The sequence below is a fragment of the Callithrix jacchus genome, chromosome 11, assembly GCF_049354715.1.
Source record: "Callithrix jacchus isolate 240 chromosome 11, calJac240_pri, whole genome shotgun sequence".
Classification (NCBI taxonomy): domain Eukaryota; kingdom Metazoa; phylum Chordata; class Mammalia; order Primates; family Cebidae; genus Callithrix; species Callithrix jacchus.
The window spans coordinates 27,955,759-27,979,000 of record NC_133512.1 but is presented as its reverse complement, the minus strand read 5'-3'; the positions used below and the strand labels follow the sequence as shown (position 1 = coordinate 27,979,000).

The 23,242-nt window shown below is 42.8% G+C and overlaps 1 long non-coding RNA gene across 1 annotated transcript; it reads right to left on the bottom strand.

Annotated features, from left to right (window-relative positions):
- Window positions 1-6,466: 6,466 nt before the first annotated feature.
- LOC108593000 (uncharacterized) lies at window positions 6,467-22,879 on the bottom strand. Its single transcript, XR_001913345.4, has 3 exons — window positions 22,810-22,879; window positions 13,481-13,650; window positions 6,467-7,438 (listed from the first exon to the last, which is right to left on the bottom strand). It is a non-coding gene; the product is annotated as an uncharacterized LOC108593000 (long non-coding RNA).
- Between the last annotated feature and the right edge of the window lie 363 nt (window positions 22,880-23,242).

Sequence of the window (23,242 nt, the reverse complement as noted above, 5' to 3'; positions counted from 1 at the left end):
CCAAAGACATGCTGTCCATAATCTTGGGGCTTCACAGGTATATGTGACACACTCATGACAATTGGTGATGAGAATGATGAACTTGGGTTGCCAACATGTTGGTTATGCTCTTTCAGACTACTGGGAGTAATGTGATCTAATGGGGCTACTGTTAGTATGTTTTGGGAGATAAGCTTGATGACATGGCTTCACCAGCTACAGCACAGTTAGTGATCAGTTAGGAATCACAGCAGCTTCTGTGGCTCTAAAGAACTTAGATCACCTCCAGAAGATCTAGACTAAGGGGCCCATTGTGTTGTTCCCTCAGTAACCATCATTGGTGGCTTCTACCCTAGAGTCTGTGCCATAGTTAAGATTCTACTGCTGTTACCATATAACTTTTTTTAGATGGGGGTCTCATTCTGTACCGTAGACCGGAGTACAGTGGCAGGATCATAGCTCACTGAAATCTCAAACTCCTTGGCTCACACTATCCTCCTGCCTCAGCCTCCCATATAGCAGTGCCCAGATAGATCTATATTGATCAATCGATAGATTTTAGTTTTTGTAGAAATGGGGTGTTCCTCTGTTGACCAGGCTTGTCTCAAACTCCTGGCCTCAAGCAGTCCTTCCATCCGGCATCCCAAAGTGCTAGGATTATAGGTGTGAGCCACTGCACCCAGCCTCATATAACTTTCTCTCTTTCCTTCTGTTTACTTCTTGGTTTCTGCTTATTTTTGACTTGTCTTGCCTTTTGGCTTCTGCGTTCTCCTTGTATTACTCAACTTCCATCTCACAGGTGGACCAGTTAACATCTATCTATACAGTATCTTTGCTGGATAGAGCTCTCATGGCTACCAGCTGACCTGTGCATGGCTACTTTGGGCCAAGTGCTGAAGACCTAAGTCAGCTTAGCTTTGGCCAGAGAATCACAGTAACCTGGCACAAAGCATGGGGGCCCATTCATAAAGAACCACTTTTGGTTATCCTCAGAAGGGGCTATGAGCTCAGCAGATACTTGGTATCAGGGCTACAGCACGAAGATGTCTTAAATTACGTTCAGGGTAATCCCTTTAAGAAGGCAGGGAAAAATTAGTTAAAAGAGGCATAGAAAGGCTTAACTTAGGTCTATGGAAAGTGAGGCTACTCAAACTGGGTCTTCTTTCTGTATAAATTAGGGTTGTATTTGGCTACAAGTAACCTAATATCCAATTAAGCCTTCTTGAACAAATATGGATTTTTTTTTTTTTTTTGAGAGGGAGTTTCGCTCTTGTTACCCAGGCTGGAGTGCAATGGCGTGATCTCGGCTCACTGCAACCTCCGCCTCCTGGGTTCAGGCAATTCTCCTGCCTCAGCCTCCTGGGTAGCTGGGATTACAGGCAGGTGCCACCGTGCCCAGCTAATATTTTTTTTGTATTTTTAGTAGAGACGGGGTTTCACCAAGTTGACCAGGATGGTCTTGATCTATTGACCTCGTGATCCACCTGCCTTGGCCTTCTAAAGTGCTGGGATTACAGGCGTGAGCCACCGTGCCCGGCCTTTTTTTTTTTTTTTTTTTTTGAGACAGAGTTTCTCTCTCATTACCCAGGCTGGAGTGCAATGGCGTGATCTCGGCTCACCGCAATCTCCGCCCCCTGGGTTCAGGCAATTCTCCTACCTCAGTTTCCTGAGTAACCGGGATTACAGGCACGCGCCACCATGCCCAGCTAATTTTTTGTGTTTTTAGTAGAGACGGGGTTTCACCATGTTGACCAGGATGATCTTGATCTCTTGACCTCGTGATCCACCTGCCTCGGCCTCCCAAAGTGCTGGGATTACAGGCATGAGCCATCGTGCCCGGCCTGGATTTTTTTTTACAAGCACAGAAGTAGGTGGTTGTTGGTATTGGCTTAGTAACTCTGTGATACTAGGGCAGCCATCTCTGAGATTCCTTTTGCTTGTGCCATATGGTTACAGGATCACTACTACAGATTCAACATTGTCATTCGTGTTCAAAAAAGGAAGACAGGAGAAGGTCCTTGACATCTTAAGCTGTCCGTTTTATCAGAAAAGCAAAGGTTTTTAAGAACTCACCTGTCTCCACCAACCAATTCCTCTTAACATCTCAGTGGCCTGATTTGTGGCTCCCTAGCTGCAAGACAAGCTGGGGAATTGGGTACCTGGCTCTCCAACTAGATCAAAAGCATCTTGTTTCTTAGGCATAAGGATTTTTTCATGTTGTGGTTCAATGGAGCATTGGGTGCCTTAGGCAAGAAGTGTAAGATAACAGAAAAAGCAAAGAAAAAAGAGGTTTGAATATGGGCTTTGTCATTTACTGACTCTGTATTCTAAACGTAATTAACCTTGCTGAATGTTATTTTCTTGCTAGGTAAAAGGGGGTACTAAATGCCTGCCTAACAGGGCTGTTGTGAGGATTAAATATGATAGCGTAGTTACAGTTCCTGGCCCTGAAGAGATGCCCCCAAAGAGTCACTATTCTACTGTGGTGTGCTCTGTTCTGTTTGATGAGCATGTGGCAAGTAGACACGCAGTGGAAGGCAGCAGAACTTTGAGGTGGAAAGCATAGGCCCTAAATCAGGACACTGGGTCCAGAGTTCCCCTCTACCACTTATTAGCTGTGTGACCTTGGAGCGTTACTTGGCCTCTGTAAGCTTCAGTTCCCCTATCTGTGAACTGGAGATAAGACTAGGATGTATCTCCTAGGGTTGCATTTGGAAGAAAGAAATGCACACGTAATGTACACGAAGCACTGGGCACTGAGCCTAGCACAAAGTATGCACATAGTAAGTGTTAGCTATTATTAATATTGATTGAATTATTTTCTCCCTTGGCCCAGAAGTAAACCTATTGAACCAAAAGAGCAAGTGCATTGTTGTTGAAACTCTTTAAACCAAGTCCTTTTCAATCTCTAAAGTATACCAACTATTGTAACTAAAAGCAGCAGCATACCAAGAGTGGGGTTTGGGCATGGAGTGGGGGCTTCCCTAGGTTCAAGAAATAAGAGGGTTCATTGTCTGTATAGAATTTTTGAAAAATAATTTTTAAAATCTAAGTGAGACCAGGTGTGGTGGCTCATGCCTGTAATCCCAGCACTCTGGGAGGCCAAGGCAGGTTGATCACGAGGTCAGGAGATCGAGACCATCCTGGCCAACATGATGAAACCCCGTATCTACTAAAAATACAAAAATTAGCTGGGCATGGTGGTGTGTGCCTGTAGTCCCAGCTATTTGGGAGACTGAGGCAGGAGAATCACTTAAGCCCAGGAGACAGAGGTTGCAGTGAGCTGAGATTGTGCCACTGCACTCCAGCCTGGTAACAGAGCAAGACTCTGTCTCAAAACAAACAAAGAAGCAAAATGAAAAAAAAAAAACCAGCTGAAATAAAACATTGATCTGCTTTTTACTATCACCATCTGCCAATGTTTCTAAACAATGTCATAGTTAAAATTGCCCCCTCACAAAACTTTTGTTTCCTTAAGTTCTATACATTGCTGCAATGACTGTTGAGTTTTAATAATAGATCCATAAGTTGCACATCAGCACATTTTCATTACTTATCCTTTAATAAAAATTGTGTTCTACTGGAGAACTCGGGGTTAGATAGTCAGCCCCTCACACCTACAGACTCCATTTGTAGGAGTTTGGAGCTGGAGCTGGCTTCAATCTGTGTCTCCAACTTGAGCAGTCCTTCCCATTCCTGCATGCGAACATCAGACCCAATACTCAATCAACAACACAGACTTAGTGGCTGCAAAGACGAAAACATGAAACTTGAGTTACTTCAGTTCTGTGTGACTTTGAGACATTTTACTTCTATTATATTTAAATTTAAATTTAAATTGGTTATCAGAGTGTGAACCATGAGGTAAGGTATTTATTTGACATTTGAGTTGTCTTTTAAAAGGAAATTATTCTTTTAAAATTATTTGTTTTTCAGAGTAAAAATCAAGAAGATGGTGCTCATTTCTGATTATTACATGATTATTACTGAAAATAATTTTGTTATATAGAGGACATATTAGTTTGTTCTCATGCTGCCATTAAGAAAGAGGTTTAATTGATTCACAGTTCTGCGTGGCTGGGGAGGCCTCAGGAAACTTACAGTCATGACAGAAGGTATCTCTTTGAAGGGCGGCAGGAGAGAGAATGAGTGCTGAGTGGAGGGGAAGCCCCTTTTAAAACCACCAGCTCTCATGATAAATCACTATCATGAGAACAACATGGGAAAAACCACCCCCCATGATTCAAGTATCTCCACCTGGTCCTGCCCTTGACATGTGAGGATTATTACCATTCAAGGTGAGCTTTGGGTATGGACACAAAGCCAAACAATATCAGAGGAAGCAGATGTTAAGAAATGATTTGCTCTGGTAACAAACATGCTCCGTATGCCACAGCACAGGAGGGACTTAGAATCTAGTGTAAGCCCCTCGCTCTACAGTTATCAGAAGGGAAGTTGTCTGACGTCACCCAGCTAGGCAATAGCAAAGAGTCTAGACAAACTCTCCTAGCTACTGCTGGACTACTTTTTCCATCTTCTACTCCCAAGGTAACCAAAATAGAACTATAGTGTTAGTGTTTCTCAAGCTGTGATAAAGAATCAATTTTAAAAAACCTTCAATCTATTGCAGACTAATACTAGTACACACAGCCCAGACTACTGGCAGCTCATCATTCAAGTTCATACCTTCCTAACAGTCTCTACCCTGCTGAACAAGACAAATCCACTCATCACACACTTGGATATAGTAGAGATACCAAGTTGCCTTAAAGGTGTTTAAATATTTACTCTCAATTTCTATTCTTATCCCATCTAGACTGGTGACAGTTTCCTGACCAGCTTTGAGTAGCTCTGTACCATGTCATATAGAGTCCATAGCAAGGATTTATGGCCAGGAACACATCTCTGGATAGTTAGATAAGCAAATTTTAGCTTTTGGATTGTTTTGACTTTGTTAAGTTTCTGTGAGGTTAAGGGCTCAGGTTTGAATTACCAACAGTGTACTAGCTGTGTGGCCTAAACGTCTTTAAGTGAGTTTTCTCATCCATAGAACAAGGGAATAGTAGTGCCTAAATCAGAGGGTCTTTTAAGGGAATAGGTGTGTGTAACCACTATGGGGGTTGACACGTAGTAAGTCCTCTTGTGTATTAGCTATTATTAATTTTATTGCCCCCACTTCATTTTTATGTGGTGGGAGGAGGGTGTTGCAGGATAATGTGTCATGGCATAGCTACTATTGTTAGAGGATCTTTGGGGTGTTGTTTCTCTGGCCAGAAACCTCTGTGGCCAGTGGCGCCTTTGTCTGAGTTATTGTCCTGCATCCAGGAAGAATGAGGTATGTAGACAAGTGGAGAGTGAGCAAGATGAAGAGAAGCTTTATTGAGTGGTATAGCAGCTAAGACGAGACCAGCAGTGGGTTGCTCCTCTCTGCAGGCAGGTCAACCTATCATCTCTGCAACTCTTAGCAGAGAGGAGACTTGGAGTGGGTGGCTCCTAGGAGGGGCTTTCTGGGGCCCCAAGGCACAGAGACACCCATTCTGGAGCTGCATCAGGGCAGCTGCAGCAGCACCCAGGGACAGCGGGGCTCCTGGCTGCTCTGTGGAGTGGGAGGCCCAGCCACACCTCCCCACTATGGCCAGTGGCTGTTGTTGCCATCACAATAGGGCAGCCCAGGGAAGAAATCACACCAAGCTTGGAGTCAGAGCTGTGAGCTCTGGCCCTGTTTTCTGAAAGGATCACTACACTGCAGGTGCATTCAGGAAGCAATGATGGGGCATTGTCCTGCGCCAGGCTTTCGCTGGTCACTGGTAGAGGAATGGTTCCTGTCCTCGAGGGAATCACGTTGTGGAGAAGAAGTAGAAGAGATACTGTCAGCAGATACGGGGCTGTCACAGAGTCAGGATCCCATGAAGAAGAACCCCAGCTGGCTCCTCTTCATCTTGTTTCCAAGCTTGAGCTCACAGAGTGAGCCCAGTTGGGTTCGTGTTACACAAGGGCACCGTCTCCATCTTTGCTTCCCTTGAGGAAAGATTTTCACTTTGTCACAGGACCCACAATGACCTTGACATTGCTGCATCTCCTCCCATGACACAGTGTTTTTTCACTCATCTGGTTAAATGAATGAACAATTTCCTGTGCAGTGGTGGTGGTGGCAGGAGGTGGAGAGAACAGGAAATGTGACAGAAAAGGGGAGATATTATATTTGGGCTTTGAAGGATGAAGATGAACCTGCATTGCAAGGTGAGTGCCCGGGGGTGGGACATGTTTTGTGACAATAAAAAGTCCCCATCTTTCTAAGATCCGGCTTCCTCATCTGTGGGATTAGGATAGGGAAACTGCCCTTGGCTCACTCATGGCATCCTTGGGAGTGTCCTTTGACAGACCCAAGGCAGAAATGTTTTGGGAACTATAAACTGCTGTGCGAATTATTATATAATACTCAGCCCCCCAGCACAAACATTGACTGTCAGCAGAGAGGGTTAGAAAATTTTTTTTGCAAGTCAATGAATTATTTTAATCTTTTATAAACTGAACTCTCCCAAAATGGTCTTCATTAATGTCTGATGCCCACTACTGAAACACCACCCCACTTGTCTTTTACTAAAACACTGATAACACAGAATCTAGCTTGCCTTTGTGAACGTGTTAAAAACAGTATTTTCAGGGAGAAAAATAGAGAAATAGCCAATGATGTTGGTTTGACATTTCTTGCCAGGATTTATTCAGGCTGCTGATGTCTATATGCAAACAGTACATTTAGAAGCCAAATGGGTTCTGGTGCCTTATGAATTTCTTTTTTCTCCCCAATTTGCATAGAGGGGAGGCCAGCAAGAAATGTAGCGGCAATCAAATTTCACTTGTAATGAAACAATGCAGCGTTTTTGACTGTGGATGGGTGTTTAAATAATCATGACAGTAGCAGCTGGTTCCTTTCTTCCTTTGTCCAATTAGGTGCTGTTTTTTCTGCAAGGATTACTCAAAGGTAGTCAAACCTTTATCCTCCCTGTGTCAAAAGTCTGCCTGAAAGACTGACTTCTCATTATCTAAGAAGAGACAGCACATTTATTTCTCTGTCTGGGTGTGACACCACTTCAGAGAAGGGTTGCTAGCTTTGAGCTGAAATCTTATTTCATCTCTGGCGTGTAGGTGAAGGCTATTTCTTCTAGGGATTGGAGAGAACTGAGCCAGCTGAGGCAAGTACCCAGGATAGCCAGATGCTGTCAGCAAACAAAGAGTCTCGGTGGAAAGTGAGAAAGTGTGCATTAGGGCAAAGAGGCTGAATTGCCACCTATCAGCAGCTCTGGGAAGAGAGAAGCTCTGTAAATAATCGACTTCTAGGCAGTTTAATGCTTTGAACGTAGTAACAGCCCATGCGCAGAAACCATCTGATAGAGCAGACTGCAAATTTCACTTCCAGCAATATGGTTGTGCTTTCATTACAAGCAAAGGTTCTGGCAGCCTAGGGAGAAAGAGGGAATAGAAGGAGGGGGGCTTTGAAATATAGCCTGGCCCTCCTCCCACCTCCATGATGCAGCGGGGAAGGGGCATCTCAGAAGGGATCTCAGCTGTTGATTAGAGCCAGTATAATTTTCTTTTTTAGAACTTAGGACTGTTCTCCCACTGCCTGTAGACTTCCCAGAGTAATGAGTCAATGGTGTCCATGGGGCTCCTCTTACATGTGCAGCTGACCCCAGCATCCGGAGAGTGGTATCCGGTTTACAAAGTGTTTTTCATTTACAGTGTTTTATATATTTCCCCCAATAATCCTGAGGAGTAAGAACAGGCATAGATGTTATATCCCTGAAAAAAAGAGGTAAAAAAATAAGATGTGGCCAGGTGTGGTGGCTCATGCCTATAATCTCACCACTTTAGGAGGCTGAGGCAGGTGGATCACTAGGTCAAGAGATGGAGACCATCCTGGCAGACATGATGAAACCCCATCTCTACTAAAAATACAAAAATTAGCTGGGCATGGTGGCATGTGCCTGAAGTCCCAGCTACTTGGGAAGCTGAGACAGGAGAATCACTTGAACCCAGAAGGTGGAGGTTGCAGTGAGCTGAGATTGCACCACTACACTCCAACCTGGTGACAGAGCAAGACTCTCTCTAAATTAACAAAAAAAACCATAAGATGTCATAATATTCATAATAACAGCTCGAATGTATTGAGCATTCACCAGACTTACTATCCAAATTATCACATTTCATTCTCATAACCACCTTGTAAGGGAGGTACTCATCACCCCCAGTTTGCAGATGAGAAAACTGAGGTTCAGAGAGGTTAAGTACACAGTCTAGGTCATACCAGTAGGACACAGCCACTCCAGCTGAGGCAGAGCCTACAGTCTTCTGAATCACTATGCTATGTAGGCTGGGTCTCTCTCACACTTAGTCCTGTTCGTCCCCCAGGGAGAGACATTTGACAAGTACTAAGAGCCTACTGTGGGCTCAAAATACCTCTAGACACTGGTGATGCATTCGTTCATTCAACAAATATTTCAGTATTTCCTGAGTGCTCACTAAGTGCCAGCCTCTGTTTTGTGTTTGGGGTACATCAGTGAATAAAGCTCTCTGCCTTCCTGGAGCTTACATTCCACTGGAACAGGCAGACAAGAAACAGGATATGTTTAAGAAAATCACATGGTATATTAGCAAGCGATATGCTGTATGGAAGAAAGAAAAGTTACAGTATAGTAAAGGGGACCAGGAATGCCGGATTGAGGGTAGACAGGGTAAAGCAGCCAAGACAGGTCTTGTTGAGAAGATGGTATTCCAACACAAAAATTGAAAGAAATGAGGGAAGTAACTATGTCCATATATAGAGAAGAGCCTTACAGACAGAGGGAAGAGGGAGTGCCTGGCATGTTAAGAGAACAGAAAGAAGGTAATGTGGCCAGAACTGTGAGTAAGGAAGAGACAGCCATACAAGATGTGGTCACAGCATGGTGAGGTCCCAGTTATGGCGGTCCCCGGCTTCACTGTGAAGACTGAGTGAAATGGAGTGCCTGGCAGGGCTCTGAGCAAAGGAATGGCCTGTTGTGGTTTCTGTGTTTAAAGAACCACTCTGAATGCTATTTTGAGAATGAACTCTAACCGGGCAAGGATGGAGGCAGGGAGGCCAGGCCAGAGGCCACTGCAGTGGTCTAGGGACGGGATGACGCTGGCTCAGGGCAGGCAGCGGTGAAGGTCAGATTCTGTGGGCATTTTGAATGTAGAGCCACACTGCAAGTCTACCAAGTCACTAAATCAACTGAAATCTGGTGTTAAGAAAACCGTTTTCATAATGGAGGAACAGAACATAGGATTTCATGAATGGTGACTTAGAATGCTGGCAGTTAGTGCTAAGCTAGGAAAGAACTATACTTAGATCCAACAGAAATCATGACAATAAGAAAATAAGAAAACATAATACATTCCCGTTTTCTTATTTTATGAAACTTAGTGTATTTATGAAAAGAAAGCAAGCCTCGTGAACAAAGCCACGTCATTTATGACTTTGCCCTTGTGACTGTGCTGTGAGTACAGTCCACAGACAGAGTTAACAGTATTTTAAGAACTATTGCCTCTTTGTTTTCCAAGCTGAACCCTCTTTTACTCCACTGGAAAATATAAATAACAGGAGAAAAGGAAGCAAAATAATGCAAGTATTAATTAACCATTCCTGATCCCTATGCCTATGGACCCTTTATGATTGTGAGAAGCCTAGGAAAACGGCATTCTTCTTCATAGGCTTCATCTATTCAATGCAAATGTGGAAAACAAAGTGGCTAGATGAACTTGATTAGCATCTCTTTAAAGGAAGATGAGTTGTACACAGGCAGTTGTCATTGGCTTGGTGTTTTTTACCTCCTCTGTATATAGCTCCAGAAGTGTTTTGCTGCTAAGACTCGGTAGATCATCATTTGTTCCTTTATCATGGGTGGGTGTGGGCAGAAGATGAGCACCAACAGTATTTCCTGCTTGACTCTTATGGGCCAAGACTCCGTTACTGTCTCAGGGTCCTTTGTATACCCACTTTATTGTCTTTTAATTCAGCCTGACATTGTTCTTTATTGAGACGCACACCATCATTAATGTTCACAGTTGAATGAAGATCTTGCTTTCTAATCAGCTACAGGATTGATGATTGTATATTAAGGGAACGTTCTCCTCAGTGGAGCTCACTCTTAAAAGTGGACTCTGGCATTGGATGAAGTTCTGAGTATCGGGAGATCACTTAGAAGATCTGTACCTTCCTTCTTGCCTGGCGGCTAATTGTGCGGTCATTATCAGATTCCTGATTAAAAAGCATATGATGAAAGTTTCCTCTGAGAAAACTACTACGGGTAAATGCCTAAGCTTAGCCTCTTCAAAATATGATTAAATATTAGGTTGGTACAAAAGTAATTGTGTTTTTTGCCTAATAGTTGAGGCATTCTTATTCATCAGGATCATCGTACTTCAAAGTTCTAGCCATTAACAGGCAAGAAAATGAAATAAGTAAACCACATTATAGTTATTTGTGAGGATTATTAAAAACAATAAAAGTTTAATCAGGAGCCACTGCTAGAAATCACATGACGTCTTTGAGAAAAAGCCCAGGCACAGTCACTCCTATCTGGACAGAGGCTCAGAAATCAACTACTAACTAAAGGCGAAGGAACATTTCCTGTTAGATTGAACTTTGTCTACACCCAAAAACGAGATCAGAAGAAAAGGAACAGTTTGTGAACCTCATGTGCAGGAGATAAAATAGAGGGCTGAAAACTAAAATTCTTACTTTTTAACCATCTCAACAAGAAGTCAGACATTATAGACCAAGGACCACTACTATAAAAACCTTGGATATAAAGTCAAATTTCTCACATTTTAAAACTCTATGCTGATGCTTATTTTCCCTCTTCCTCTTCCTCCTCCTCCTACACACACACACACACACACACACACACACACACACACACAGAGTCAGTGCTTCAAGATCAATAACAATGAGTCTACTGCCACGTTTGAGAAACCTCAATGGATACAGTAGATGGTACAGTGACGGAGGCTGTCACTAGGCTGGCTGTGAGGAAACAGTTGAAAAACATGTACTGAAAGCTCAGTTTGGAGGTTCAGCATATGAGAATGGCTGGGGGAGCCAGGGAGAACAGCCTGACTCATCTCAAAGAATATTAGAATCAAATATATCCTTCACAGCTTCTAGCACATGATCTTTATAAGTGTGTCTGAATCTAAGAAGATTGCTTCATAGCAAGACACACTTTCCCCCGTTGCCATGGAAACAGCACTGTTCTCATGTCAGGGGCACGCGCGCGCGCGCACACACACACACGCAATGTATGTTAATACATTCTGGTGTTCCTTATACTTCTAAAAAAAACATGTTTGGCCTGGCTCAGTGGCTCCTGCCTGTAATCCTAGCACTTTGGGAGGCCGAATCAGGTGGATCACAAGGTGAGGAGTTCAAGAACAGCCTGACCGATGTGGTGAAACCCTGTCTCTACTAAAAATACAAAAATTAGCTGAGCATGGTGTGTATGCCTGTAGTCCCGGCTACTTGGGAGGCTGAGGCAGAAGAATTGCTTGAACTCAGGAGGCAGAGGTTGCGGTGAGCTGAGATCATACCACTGCACTCTGGCCTGGGTGACAGAGCGAGACTGTGTCTCAAAAAAGAAAAAAAGATATATTCAGAGCCAAAATTTTACTAATTCCTACGATCCACTTATTATCTATTATCTCGGTTGTTATGACATCAAAAATACTGATTTTAGGTTTTTCTTCAATATAATCTTTCCTAGAAGTGAAATAATCCATTATTTGCCCCTTCACCTAGCTCCAAATTTTCTCCCACCCCTTGAATGAACATACCATAGATCTCAATGCCTGTAGTTTATTAAGTTTTTAGAAACCAATTTCAGATCCTAGTCAATGTCTTTGATGGGTACAATGATGCAATTTGTGTATTTCATGTTCTTAAATATTCTCAATCTAAAATATTGTTTTTAAACTGGTAAAATGGAATATCTGGGAAGAACGTTGATGAATCACAAGTTCGTATGAGTGTGGGACTGCAATGGTCTGTTTCAGTCTTCAATCTGTATACACCTGAAAAGAAACTAAAGGAAACTGATATGGAGAATACATTATTTTGACAAGTGTTTCTTGGGCACCTACTGTCTCCATATATGGCCCAGTTGCCCCTGAGAGCTGATTCTGACTACATGGAGACGCTTACCATCAATGAGGAGATGGCATAGTGCATGAGAGTTGGGAAACAGCCTTTGAAGCTCACTACAACCAGCTGTGGCTTTCACTTCAGCTGAATTAGGCCACAGAATCATAACCTGTAAACTGAGCAACTTGGACTAGACTATCTCCCTGGTCAGCTTCAAGATGCCATGGCTTTCAGCTTTCAGAACCAGGCCCCATGGAGTGTGGTTGCTTAGGTAGCCTCAATAAGTCCCCATCTAGGAAGTGACTCTGCCATAGGGGGCTCACACCCCATCAGGCTTTCCATCCCTTGCTGCACCAGTCTTCAACCCGGCCCTTGGCCCTCCAGGTGGGACAGAGCTCCTTCCCAGTGTCCCCTCCCTTCTCCTTCTGCCCACCTCAGATCCACCCTTTGTCACTCACCGGCTGAGACCAGCTGTCTTGAGGCAATCATTGCTGCCAAGTTATCCAGTGGCTGCATATGTCACATGGAAGGCAACATTCTTATGGTAAAAAACTTAATTTCTGCAGATACCAACCCTGGTAAAGTCTCCAATTTATTTCCTACAACTTACCTTCTCACATTCTTTGTTTCAGCCTCAAAGGCATTTCCTGGAATTCACCAAGCTCTTCACTGCCCTCAGCCTTGGCTTCTAGCCAATGCTGCTGCCACTGCCCAGAAAGCTTCTCCTCCACTCGATATTCTATTAACTCCTTCCCACCCTTCGGCAACAGCTTCCAAGTCTCTTTCCCCAACTGAGCCCTCTGCTATTCTCTTTTCCTTCATAGATTTTACTAGAAAGTACAAACATCTCTCTCAGTAGATGATAGATTTCATGAAGGCACTCTGCCACCGTACACCTGGTACCTGCCTGGTACGCAGCAGGGGCTTAGGTTAATAACCGTTGGTTAAACACATGGATGAACAAATGAATGAAAGCACTGTCTTAACCCAAAGATGAGACAGATGGTGGGAATTGCAGGCTCTGGCACCTGTCGATGGGGGAAAGAGACATTTTTGAGCGAGTGAAACTTGTCTCTCATCTCCACCTGCAGTGCTCACCTGACTCTTAAAGGACAGACACCAGCAGCAGAAAATATCACTCCCAAATGTAGCTTGGCCTATAACTATTTGTCAACCATAAGGCTTTGACTCTCTACAAAACCTTTCTTTACATGAATTCAAAGCATTTCGCTTTGCATTTGAGCAAGCATGTTGGTGACAGCAGTCCCTCGAATGTGAAGCACAATGGTTTCAACATCAGATTGAGATGGTAAGGCTGAAACTTGTTCCCATCTCACAACGAACCTTTGGTAGAACAAAGACCAGAATCGAATTTTTGTCAATCAAGTCACTTTTCCCCTCTGGGCCTCAGTTTCCTCCTCTGTAGTTTGAACGCACCTCTTCTTCCACTTCACAACTCCCAAAGTGCTGGGATTACAGGCGTGAACCACCGCACCTGGTCTTCATGTTTTTATCTTTAAAAAAAAAAATCATTCACATGTGAACATTTTTTTTAAATAATTGGCTTATAGAAGACACATTTTCTTGGGAATAAAAAAGGGCATTAGTGCTATTTTTGTTGTGGCGATTGATGCCAGCAGATGTATAGTTGCCCTACTTGTTCTGTTCATCTTGCCTGCGGAGTGAATAGGTGTCTGGGTAGATAGCCCTCAAATCTTTGAACAGTGGTCCCAGCTTTAAAATATGCTCTCTTGTCCTATTTTCACCACTGAATCCATGTAAATTAGAAAAATCCTTTAACCTCTTTATGTCTTAGTTTTTTCATAAGTGAAATGGAAAGAGTAGCTGGTTCTCTGTATACCCTGAGAAATCTAGGACAGGGTGGTTCGAATTTGTGACTGCTGTCATGGCAGTTTCACGGAGATGTCTGGCCTCTGGGGAGCACGGAGATGCAGGTGTGCCAGTGGTCTGTGACACCTCTCTTCCTGCGTCCAAAAGAAGGTTGCTAGATGCCCTGACTCCTGGTGTTCTATGGCCGGAGATGACAGATTCAGTGTAACTTCTAGAACAATGCCTTCCAACAGGACCAAGTCCAATCTGGTCTGATCTGTAGGCAATCAGAAAAATAAAAATAATGTGGTTCATGTGTCAATGTGTCTGTGTGTGAGTGTGCGTATCATCAGTTTTCTTTCTCTGAGATAATGTAATTCCCATATTTTGGTGTTAAATCTTTTTTTTAATGTCCATAATCTGTACTTGTCATAAATTTTCAAAGTCTGCTTTAAAATACTGAGCTGAAGGACAACGCTGTTACTGTTTCCTAGCTCTTCTGTGACCTGGTTTTGACAGTCAATTATTAACTTACTTTGGCTAGAAGAGATAATGTTAAGCATTGGAAATTTACTCAGCTTCTTAACTAGAAGGACACTAACATTTGCTAAGGGTGTACTGCATCCTAGGAACTGTGCTTGGTGCTTCCATGTACATTATTTTATTCAATCCTCTTGGGTTGAGGATTGAACTCTATGAAGTTGGATGTATTATAGCCATTTAACGTAAGAGAAATTTGAAGCTCAGAGAAGACAAATCTCTTGGTCAAGGTCCTCAGTTGTTAACCATCAAAGTATGAATTTGAACTCAGTTTGTCTGAGCCCAAAGTCCATAGTTTTTAACCTCACTACCTAATTCCCAAAATAAAACCTCAAAACTCATATTTCAGTCTGGAATATACTTGTATCAGCTGAAGGCCATTTGGAGACTGGCATTTTAATTCTGATACCTACAAAGAAAACATTAAAAGACATCAGACACAGGGACTCACCATAAATAGATCTGGGTTGAGCAGGACTGGCTCATCCATTACATCTTCCTATCTGCTGAGCTTGTGAGAATCTGAAAAGGGGCCAAAGCCAGGGACAAAGTGAGACCAAGTCCCTGAGTTGCACTGTGACCTTGAGTGCATTCCAGAGCTCAGTGTATAACATCCTTGATTATCTCTTCTGCTGTATCATCTATCCTTGATTTTCTATCAATAGGAATAATCAATGTTGACTGGATTGAATGACACAAAGCAAATGAATCTTTTGTCCTGCACGACTGTAACCAGCAAACAGCCTTGTATTCAGTGATATTTGGGCCAGTATTTACTTCTTTATCTCATATCTGTTTGGTCTGTGATTAATTTCACTGTGAAGGTTACCAAGAAAGCTAATGTTTTGAATTTTCAAGATTTCATTGTAGGAAATCTGTTCAAAAAAAAAGAAAGAATCTGTTCAAGAGAAGGCCAAGTCTTTGGGCAGAATGACCAAATGCTCCTAAACCTTAAGTTTGCAAACCTTATTTTAAAAATTAGAGTCTTGGTCTTTTTAGCTAAACGTTCCCATTCTGTAGGTCTTGTGGGAGTGTCCTGGAATCAAACCGGGGGACTAAATGTAGGTAGAAGATCCAGGAACACACATTAGGAAACAATTCTAAGATACTCACATTTCATTCAAGGGACATATATAAGCATCGCTGGCTGGCTAGAGGCTTTTCCTTTATTATTTTTCTTTCTGACCGACAGGGATAAAGAATGCTGTTGCTGACCCTACATGCTGAGAAGGAACCGCACAAGCCTCCGAAAAAGCACTTTTTGGGGGGTATGCTTTAGTACAAAAAATGGACCAAAGTGAAGAAGCTTTAGTTGTAGAGAACTCCAGCGGGTTGAAGTGGGGGAGGGTTGAGAACAAAGGTGTCCTCATGGGCCAGGAGAGGACACCCTGGCCCATGCCTTTCTTAAGGACAAAGCATGTGCTGGGCACTGTCAGCATGGAGTCCATAAATGCAGATGAAGCAGTCGCACAACTCAAAAGTCCTTTAGCATTTACAGACAGTTCTGTTTTTATCAAATATACAAGTCAGCATATCTTCCGAATGCTGCCAGCAAATGCCAACTCTCTGGCTGGCTGCCACACTTCTCCAAGGTAACGCGCTCTGAGTGCAGGGCTGTCATCGCGGCAGTTTATAGGCAGAGAACAATTCTCGTTCATCAACACCTGGGCTAAACCAGTTCTTTGATATGCAGGCATACCTTGTTTTATTGCATTTTGCTTTATTGCATGTCCTAGATACTGCTTTTTTTTTTTTTTTTTTTTTTTAACAAATTGAAGGTTTGTGGCAACCTGGCATCAGGCGAGTCTGTTGGTGCCATGTTTTCAACAGCTCGTGTTCATTTCATGTCTCTGTGTCACATTTTGGTAATTCTCACAATGCTTCAAACTTTTTCATTATTATTATATTTGTTATGGTGATCTATGATCAGTGATTTTTCTTTTTTTTTTTTTTTTGTTTGAGACGGAGTTTTGCTTTTATCGCCCAAGCTGGGGTGCCATGGTGTGATCTCGGCTCCCCTCAACCTTTTCTTCCTGGGTCCAAGTGATTCTCCTTCCTCAGCCTCTGAGTAGCTGGGATTATAGGCATGCACCACCATGCCTGGCTAGTTTTGTATTTTTAGTAGAGATGGGTTTCTCCATGTTGGTCAGGCTGGTCTCAAACTCCCTACCTCAGGTGATCTGCCCATCCTGGCCTTCCAAAGTGCTACGGTTACAGGCGTGAGCCACCATGCCTGGCTGAGCAGTGATTTCTGACGTTACTGTTTTATTGTTTTGGGGAGCCACATAAGATGGAGAACTTAATAAATGTTGCATTCTAACTGCTCCTCTGACTGGCTGTTCTTCATCTCTCCCTCCTTACCTTGGGCCTCCCTATTTCCTGAGGCACAACAATATTGAAATTAGGACAATTAATACAATGACCTTTAAATATTCAAGTGAAAGGAAGAGTATCACATCTCTCGTTTTCTGTTTTTTATTTTTTTGCTTTGTTTTGTGTTGTTTTTGAGATGGAGTCTTGTTCTGAGGCCCAGGCTGTAGTGTAGTGGCGCAATCTCGGATCACTGCAACACGGCAACCTCCGTCTCCCAGGTTCAAGCAATTCTCGTTCCTCAGCCTCCCAAGTACCTAAGACTACAGGCATGTGCCATCACAACCGGCTAATTTTTGTATTTTTAGTAGAGACAGGATTTCACCATGTTGGCTAGGCTGGTCTTGAACTTCTGACCTCAAATGATCTGCTCACCTTGGCCTCCCAAAATGCTGGACTCACAGGCTTGAGCCACCATGCCGTGCCACATCTCTTACTTTCAATCAAAAGGGAGAAATGATTAAGCTTAGTGAGGAAGGCATGGGGGAAGCCAAGATGGGCTGAAAGCAAGGCCTCTTGCACCAAACAGTTGGCCAAGTTGTGAATGCAAAGGAAAAGTTCTTGAAGGAAACTAAAATTGCTACTCCAAAGAACACAGGAATGATAAGAAAGCAAAACAATCTACTGTGGATATGGAGAAAGTTTGAGGGGTCTGGATAGAAAACCAAGCCAGTCACAATATTCCCTTAAGCCAGTGCCTTGTCCACAGCAAGGCCCTGTCTCCCTTCAATTCTGTAAAGACTGAGAGAAGTGAGAAAGCTGCAGAAGAAAAGGTGGTGAAAGCTAGCCGAGGTTGATTCATGAGGTTTAAGGAAAGAAGTTGCAAAGTAAAGCAGCAAATGCTGATGTAGAAATTGCAGCTCATGATACAGAAGATCTAGCCCAAGATAATTGATGAAAGTGGTGACAGTAAACAACAGATTGTCAGTGTAGATAAAACAGCCTTCTATTGAAAGATGCCATCTAGAACTTTCTTAGTTATAGAAGAGAAGTCAAGGCCTGGCTTCAGATCTTCAAAGGACAGGCTGACCCTTTTGTTAGGGGTTAATGCAGCTGATGACTTGAAATTGAAGCCAATGTTCATTTACCATTACAAAAATCCCAAGGCCCTTAAGAATTATGCTACATCTACTCTGCCTGTGCTCTAGAAATGGAACAGCAAAGCCTGGATGGCAGCACCTCTGTTTACAGCATGGATTAATGAGTAGTTTATGCCCACTGTTGAGACTTACAGCTCAGAAAAAAAGATTCCTTGCAAAACAGGACTGCTCATTGATGATGCACCTGGTCACCCAAAAGCTCTGATGGAGATGTATGAGGAGATTAATGTTACTTCCCTGCCGGCTCACACAACATCTAGTCTGCAGCCTATGGATCGAGGAGTAATTCTGACTTCCAAGTCTAATTATATAAGAAATACATTTCATACGAGTATAGCTACCATAAACAGTGATTCCTTTGATGGATTTGGGCAAAGTAAATTGAAAATCTTCTAGAAAGGATTCACCATTTTAGATGCCATTAAGAACATTTGTGATTCATGGGAGGAAGCCAAAATATCAATATTAACAGGATTTTGGAAGAAGCTGATTCCAACCCTCATGGATGATTTTGAGGAGTTCAAGACTTCGGTGGAAGAAGTCACTGCAGATATGGTGGGAACAGCAAGAGAACTAGAATTATAAGTGGAGCCTGAAGATGTGACTGGATTGCTGCAGTCTCATGACCAAATTTAAATGGATGAGGAGTTGCTTCTTATGGATGAGCAAAGAAAGTAGTTTCTTGAGATGGATCTACTCCTGGTGAACATGCTGTATCATTGTTGGAATTACACAAAAAATTTAGAATTCTACATCAACTTAATTGATAAAGCAGTGGCAGGGTGGGAGAGTATTGACTCCCAATTTTGAAAGTTCTACTGTGGGTAAGTAAAATCCTATCAGACGGCATTGTATGCTACAGGGAAATATTTCGTAAAAGAGTTCATCACTAAGTCCATCATTGTCTTATTTTAAGAAATTGCCACAGTCACCTCAACTTTCAGCAACCACCACTCTGATCAGTCAACAGCCATCAAAAGTGAGGCAAGATCTTCCCCCAGCAAAAAGATGAAGACTTGCTGAGGGCTCAGATTGTCATTAGCATTTTTTTTTGTTTTTTACCAATGAAGTACTTTTAAACTGAAGCATATACGTATGTTAGACATAATGCTATTAATACAGCCACTTAACAGACTACAGTATCGTGTAAACATAACTTTCATACGCACTGGGAAACCAGAACAATGGTGTGAGTTGCTTCGTTACATTATTTACTTAGCTGCAGTGATCCGGGATCAAACCTGCCATGTCTCTGAGGTATGCCTGTACTTAATGTCATCCCTAACCATGACAGCGCTCTTAGGCAAGTTTATCTTTGAGAATTTTTTGGACCATGGAAGGTCACACAGAGTGAAGTCTATAAAGGGTTCCCTGAGAAAAGAGAGCTGGAACTTGAGTCAAGGTGGCAGGAGGCAGAAGAGAGAATACAGCTAAAAATACTTAGTACGGTGTCCCTAACTAATTGGTGAAACTAGGCCAAGTTTGTCAAAATTTCTGTAGGAGAGCCAAGTCTGAAGGATGGGTCAGTGGCTCCCTGGAGTCCTGATCTGGAAGAATTTCTGCAGTCACAGACAGCCTCAGCAGTGATAACTACAATGACCAATTACTGATGTCTGCCAAGGGCCCAGCAAGGAGTGTGTGTGGCATGTTTGTCAGCTGTGCTCTGGTGGACATGAGGCTACATTTTGAACTTTTTGGCCTTTTGCTGATCTCTCTTTTCAGAAACACACACAAGCATTTCCTTTCTCCTCATACATATTCATGGGTAAATACTTGCTACTCAAATAAGAGATTCATACTAGTTTAGGCAGACTCTCTCAGAGGTATCTGAGCTAATGAGCAGTAAACTCCACTCAGCATATGTCTCCAGAAGCTATGGGCAGGGAAGCGCCTACAAGTTGGTCATCCCTGTGTAGTCACTTTTTCTCTTTGCAACTGATGTCCAATACATAGGTACTCACTCCCATGACTCAGAACCAGTTGTCACCCTCACATCCCCTGAGTGGATCACAACTGTGGCAGGATCTGTGACATCCATTCTGGGCTTCGCACAAAAAACATGGTAGAGCAGTATGAACTGTGACTGTGTCGTCACCAGCACTTTTAGTCGTAACTGAGCTCTCTGCACCACTTGAGGGAGTTGATGTCCCCAGCTGCATCCTGCTGCATGACATGAAATGGTAGAGGCAGGCCACTTGCCTTGCTCCTTTATTGCAACACTGCCTGGCTCTTTGCTATTTTTATAAAAGTCAACTTTTCCTTAAATATCAAAGAATTTTGGCCGGGCATTATGGCTCACACTCATAATCCCAGCACTTTGGGAGTCAGAGGTGGGTAGATTATTTGAGGTCAGGAGTTCAAGATCAGCCTGGCCAACATGGTAAAGCCCTGTCTGTACTAAAAATACACAAATTAGCCAGGTGTGGTGGTGCATGCTGGTAATCCCAGCTACTTGGGAGGCTGAGGTGAGAGAATGAATTGAACATGGGAAGCAAAGGTTGCAGTGGGCTGAGATTGTGCCACTGCACTCCAGCCTAGGCGACAGAGCAAGACTCCATTGCAAAAAAAAAAAAAAAATTATCTTCAGGGAGCCCTTCTGTTTTAGTCTGCTGTGCTGCTATACCAAAATACCATAGATTGGATGGCTGAAACAACAGAAATTTATATCTTTATAGGTCTAGAGGCTGAGAAGTCTGAGATCAAGGTGCTGGCTGACTCAGTTCCTGGTGAGGGCCAACATCCCAGCCTCCAGACAGCTCCCTCCTTGCTATGTCCTCACATGGTGGGGAGAGCAAGCTGCTGTCTCAAGGACAGTGATCCCATCATGGGGGCCTCACCCTCAAGACCTAATCTAAACCTAATGAACTCCCAGAGGCCCACTTCCCAATACCATCACATTAGGGGCGAGGGCCTCCCCTTAGAAATGTGAGGAGGACAAAAACACCCAGTCTGTAACACCCTCCTTCCTGGAAGGTGTATTTTCATTGGAAAACACCAATCCTTGACAATGCAACCAAACTTTTTAACACTAAAGAGTTTGACCTGAATGTTTTGTGCTTTAGGTTTCAGTGGCGTTGGTGTGCTTGTGCTACTGGGTTGAGAGAAGAGAGAGCTTTAAACATTATTAACATTTAGCAAAATAATGATGTTTTCAGTTTTAAAAAGAGCAGTAAGTGACTCGATTGCTATTGCTAATTGTAGAAAATGTCATGGTGGAACTGCTTGGGGAAATACAGAGGAAACAGCAGTGGGTTGGGGAGAGTCATTTTGAACTGCTTGTTGAGTTGTTAACACAATGTCGAAGTTCAGGAGCTGTATCTGATTTCAATTCCTGATTCCTCCACTTAGTAGCACTGTGGCCATGGGCAAGTGACTGAATCTCTCTAAGTCTCAGCTTTATTATTTCTAAAATGAAAGTAATAATAGTTCCTACTCTATGGGACTCAATGAGGAGAAGATGATTCAGTGAGGAGCTGGGAGTGGTGGCTCACACCTGTAATCCCAGCACTTTGGGAGGCTGAGGCAGGAGGGTCTCTGGAGCCCAGGAGTTGAGACCAGCCTAGGCAATAAATTTTTTGATACCAAAACTAAAATAGAAAACAGCCAGGTGTGGTAGTGTGTACCTGTGGTCCCAGCTACTCAGGAGGATGAGATGGGAGGATTGCTTGAGCTCAGGAGGCCGATACTGCCATGTGCCATGTTCATGTCACTGCACTCCAGCCTGAGTGATAGAGCCAGACCCTGGCTCAGAATAAAAAAAAAAGATTCAGTGTGAATGTATGCAAAATAATTCAGGATTGTGTCTGGAACATGGTAAGTGCTCATCAGATGTTAGCTATTATTATTCTTACTATTATTATTTATTAGCAGTTGGGTGGGAAAGATACAGCGCTAGGAAGCCAGAGCCCTTTCTTCAATTACTGATATACATTAACAATAACAACAACAATAGTAGCAACCCTTTTATGTAATAGGCTCTTAACATGAATTAATTTACAACTGCCTTATGAGGTATTAGTACTATTATAATCATCCCTTACTTATAACTGAGGAAACTGAGTCACAGAAAGATTAAAAAACATGCCCAGAGTAAAATGGCTAATGACCAGCAGAGCTTGAATCTAGGCAGCCGGTTCCAGAGATGATATGTTGAACTATCATGATGTGCTGCTTTTTGTGGTCTATACAATTAGGGCCATGGCTGGAGGCAATGTATAGACCCAATATCTGTTTGGATCCCTCCACGTCTTAGATCCTTGGGAATGTCCCTGAGTTTAGATCTACTGTTATGCTCTATATCAGACAATGAAAAACACAGTTCTAAGTCCTTAGCTTGGGAAACTCTCATAACATTTGGCTTAGTGAAGTCAAATGGTACAAAAACAAAAGTAAAAGGCACATGGTATAAAAAGTCTTTTCTGACTTCATCATCCAGCCATCTAGTTCCCTTGCCCAGAGAGAGTAATTGTTAGGTAATGGATCAGTTCTGACCAAACTGTTAACCCAAACCTTACCTCTTTATCATACAAGACAAACACTGCTTCCATGCCCCACCTCCTCTCTCTGCTCTGATTTGCTGGCTGGAGACAGAATTCCCAATGAGGGAGAGAAACAGAACTAGTTCCTCTCCAATGCTAGCCTCGCCTTTCCTTCCCCTCTCATTACCACTCCCCTGCCCTACCACTACTGGGCCTTTCTTTACCAACTCATACTATCAGCACTTCACACTAGACTAATGGTATCATCAGGAGAAGGCTGGGGACACCTGCTTTAAATTCAACAACTCTTTTGCTACCATGACTATCCTTCTGGGTTTATCAGCAATTAGCATACCACTCACCCTGTGAAGTATAAGGACTGATGTGGCTAGACCACCAAAGAAGATTCATTCTCTGCAATATTCCTAAACACCAGAAAGAAAAAGAATAGGATTTTCTTTCTAAGTATTCTAGTACTAAACCTTGTAGCTACATATGTACAGGAACAGAGAGATGGAGGGCATGCTATTGATCTCATTGGCAAAACCTAAAAATCATAGCAACAACAAATTAAGCATATACACATTGACTAGCAGATTAAACTGTTCATAGTGAATATGTCACCTACCAACCATCTTAACTTTTAATAAGAAGCATGAATTACATTAACTTATATATGATTTTCAGGTCTTTTCTCCCCCTTTTTATTGTGGTAAAATAACTATTTTTGTTTAGTTAGTTGTTTTTTTTTAATAGAGATGGGATCTCACTATGTTGTCCAGGCCGGT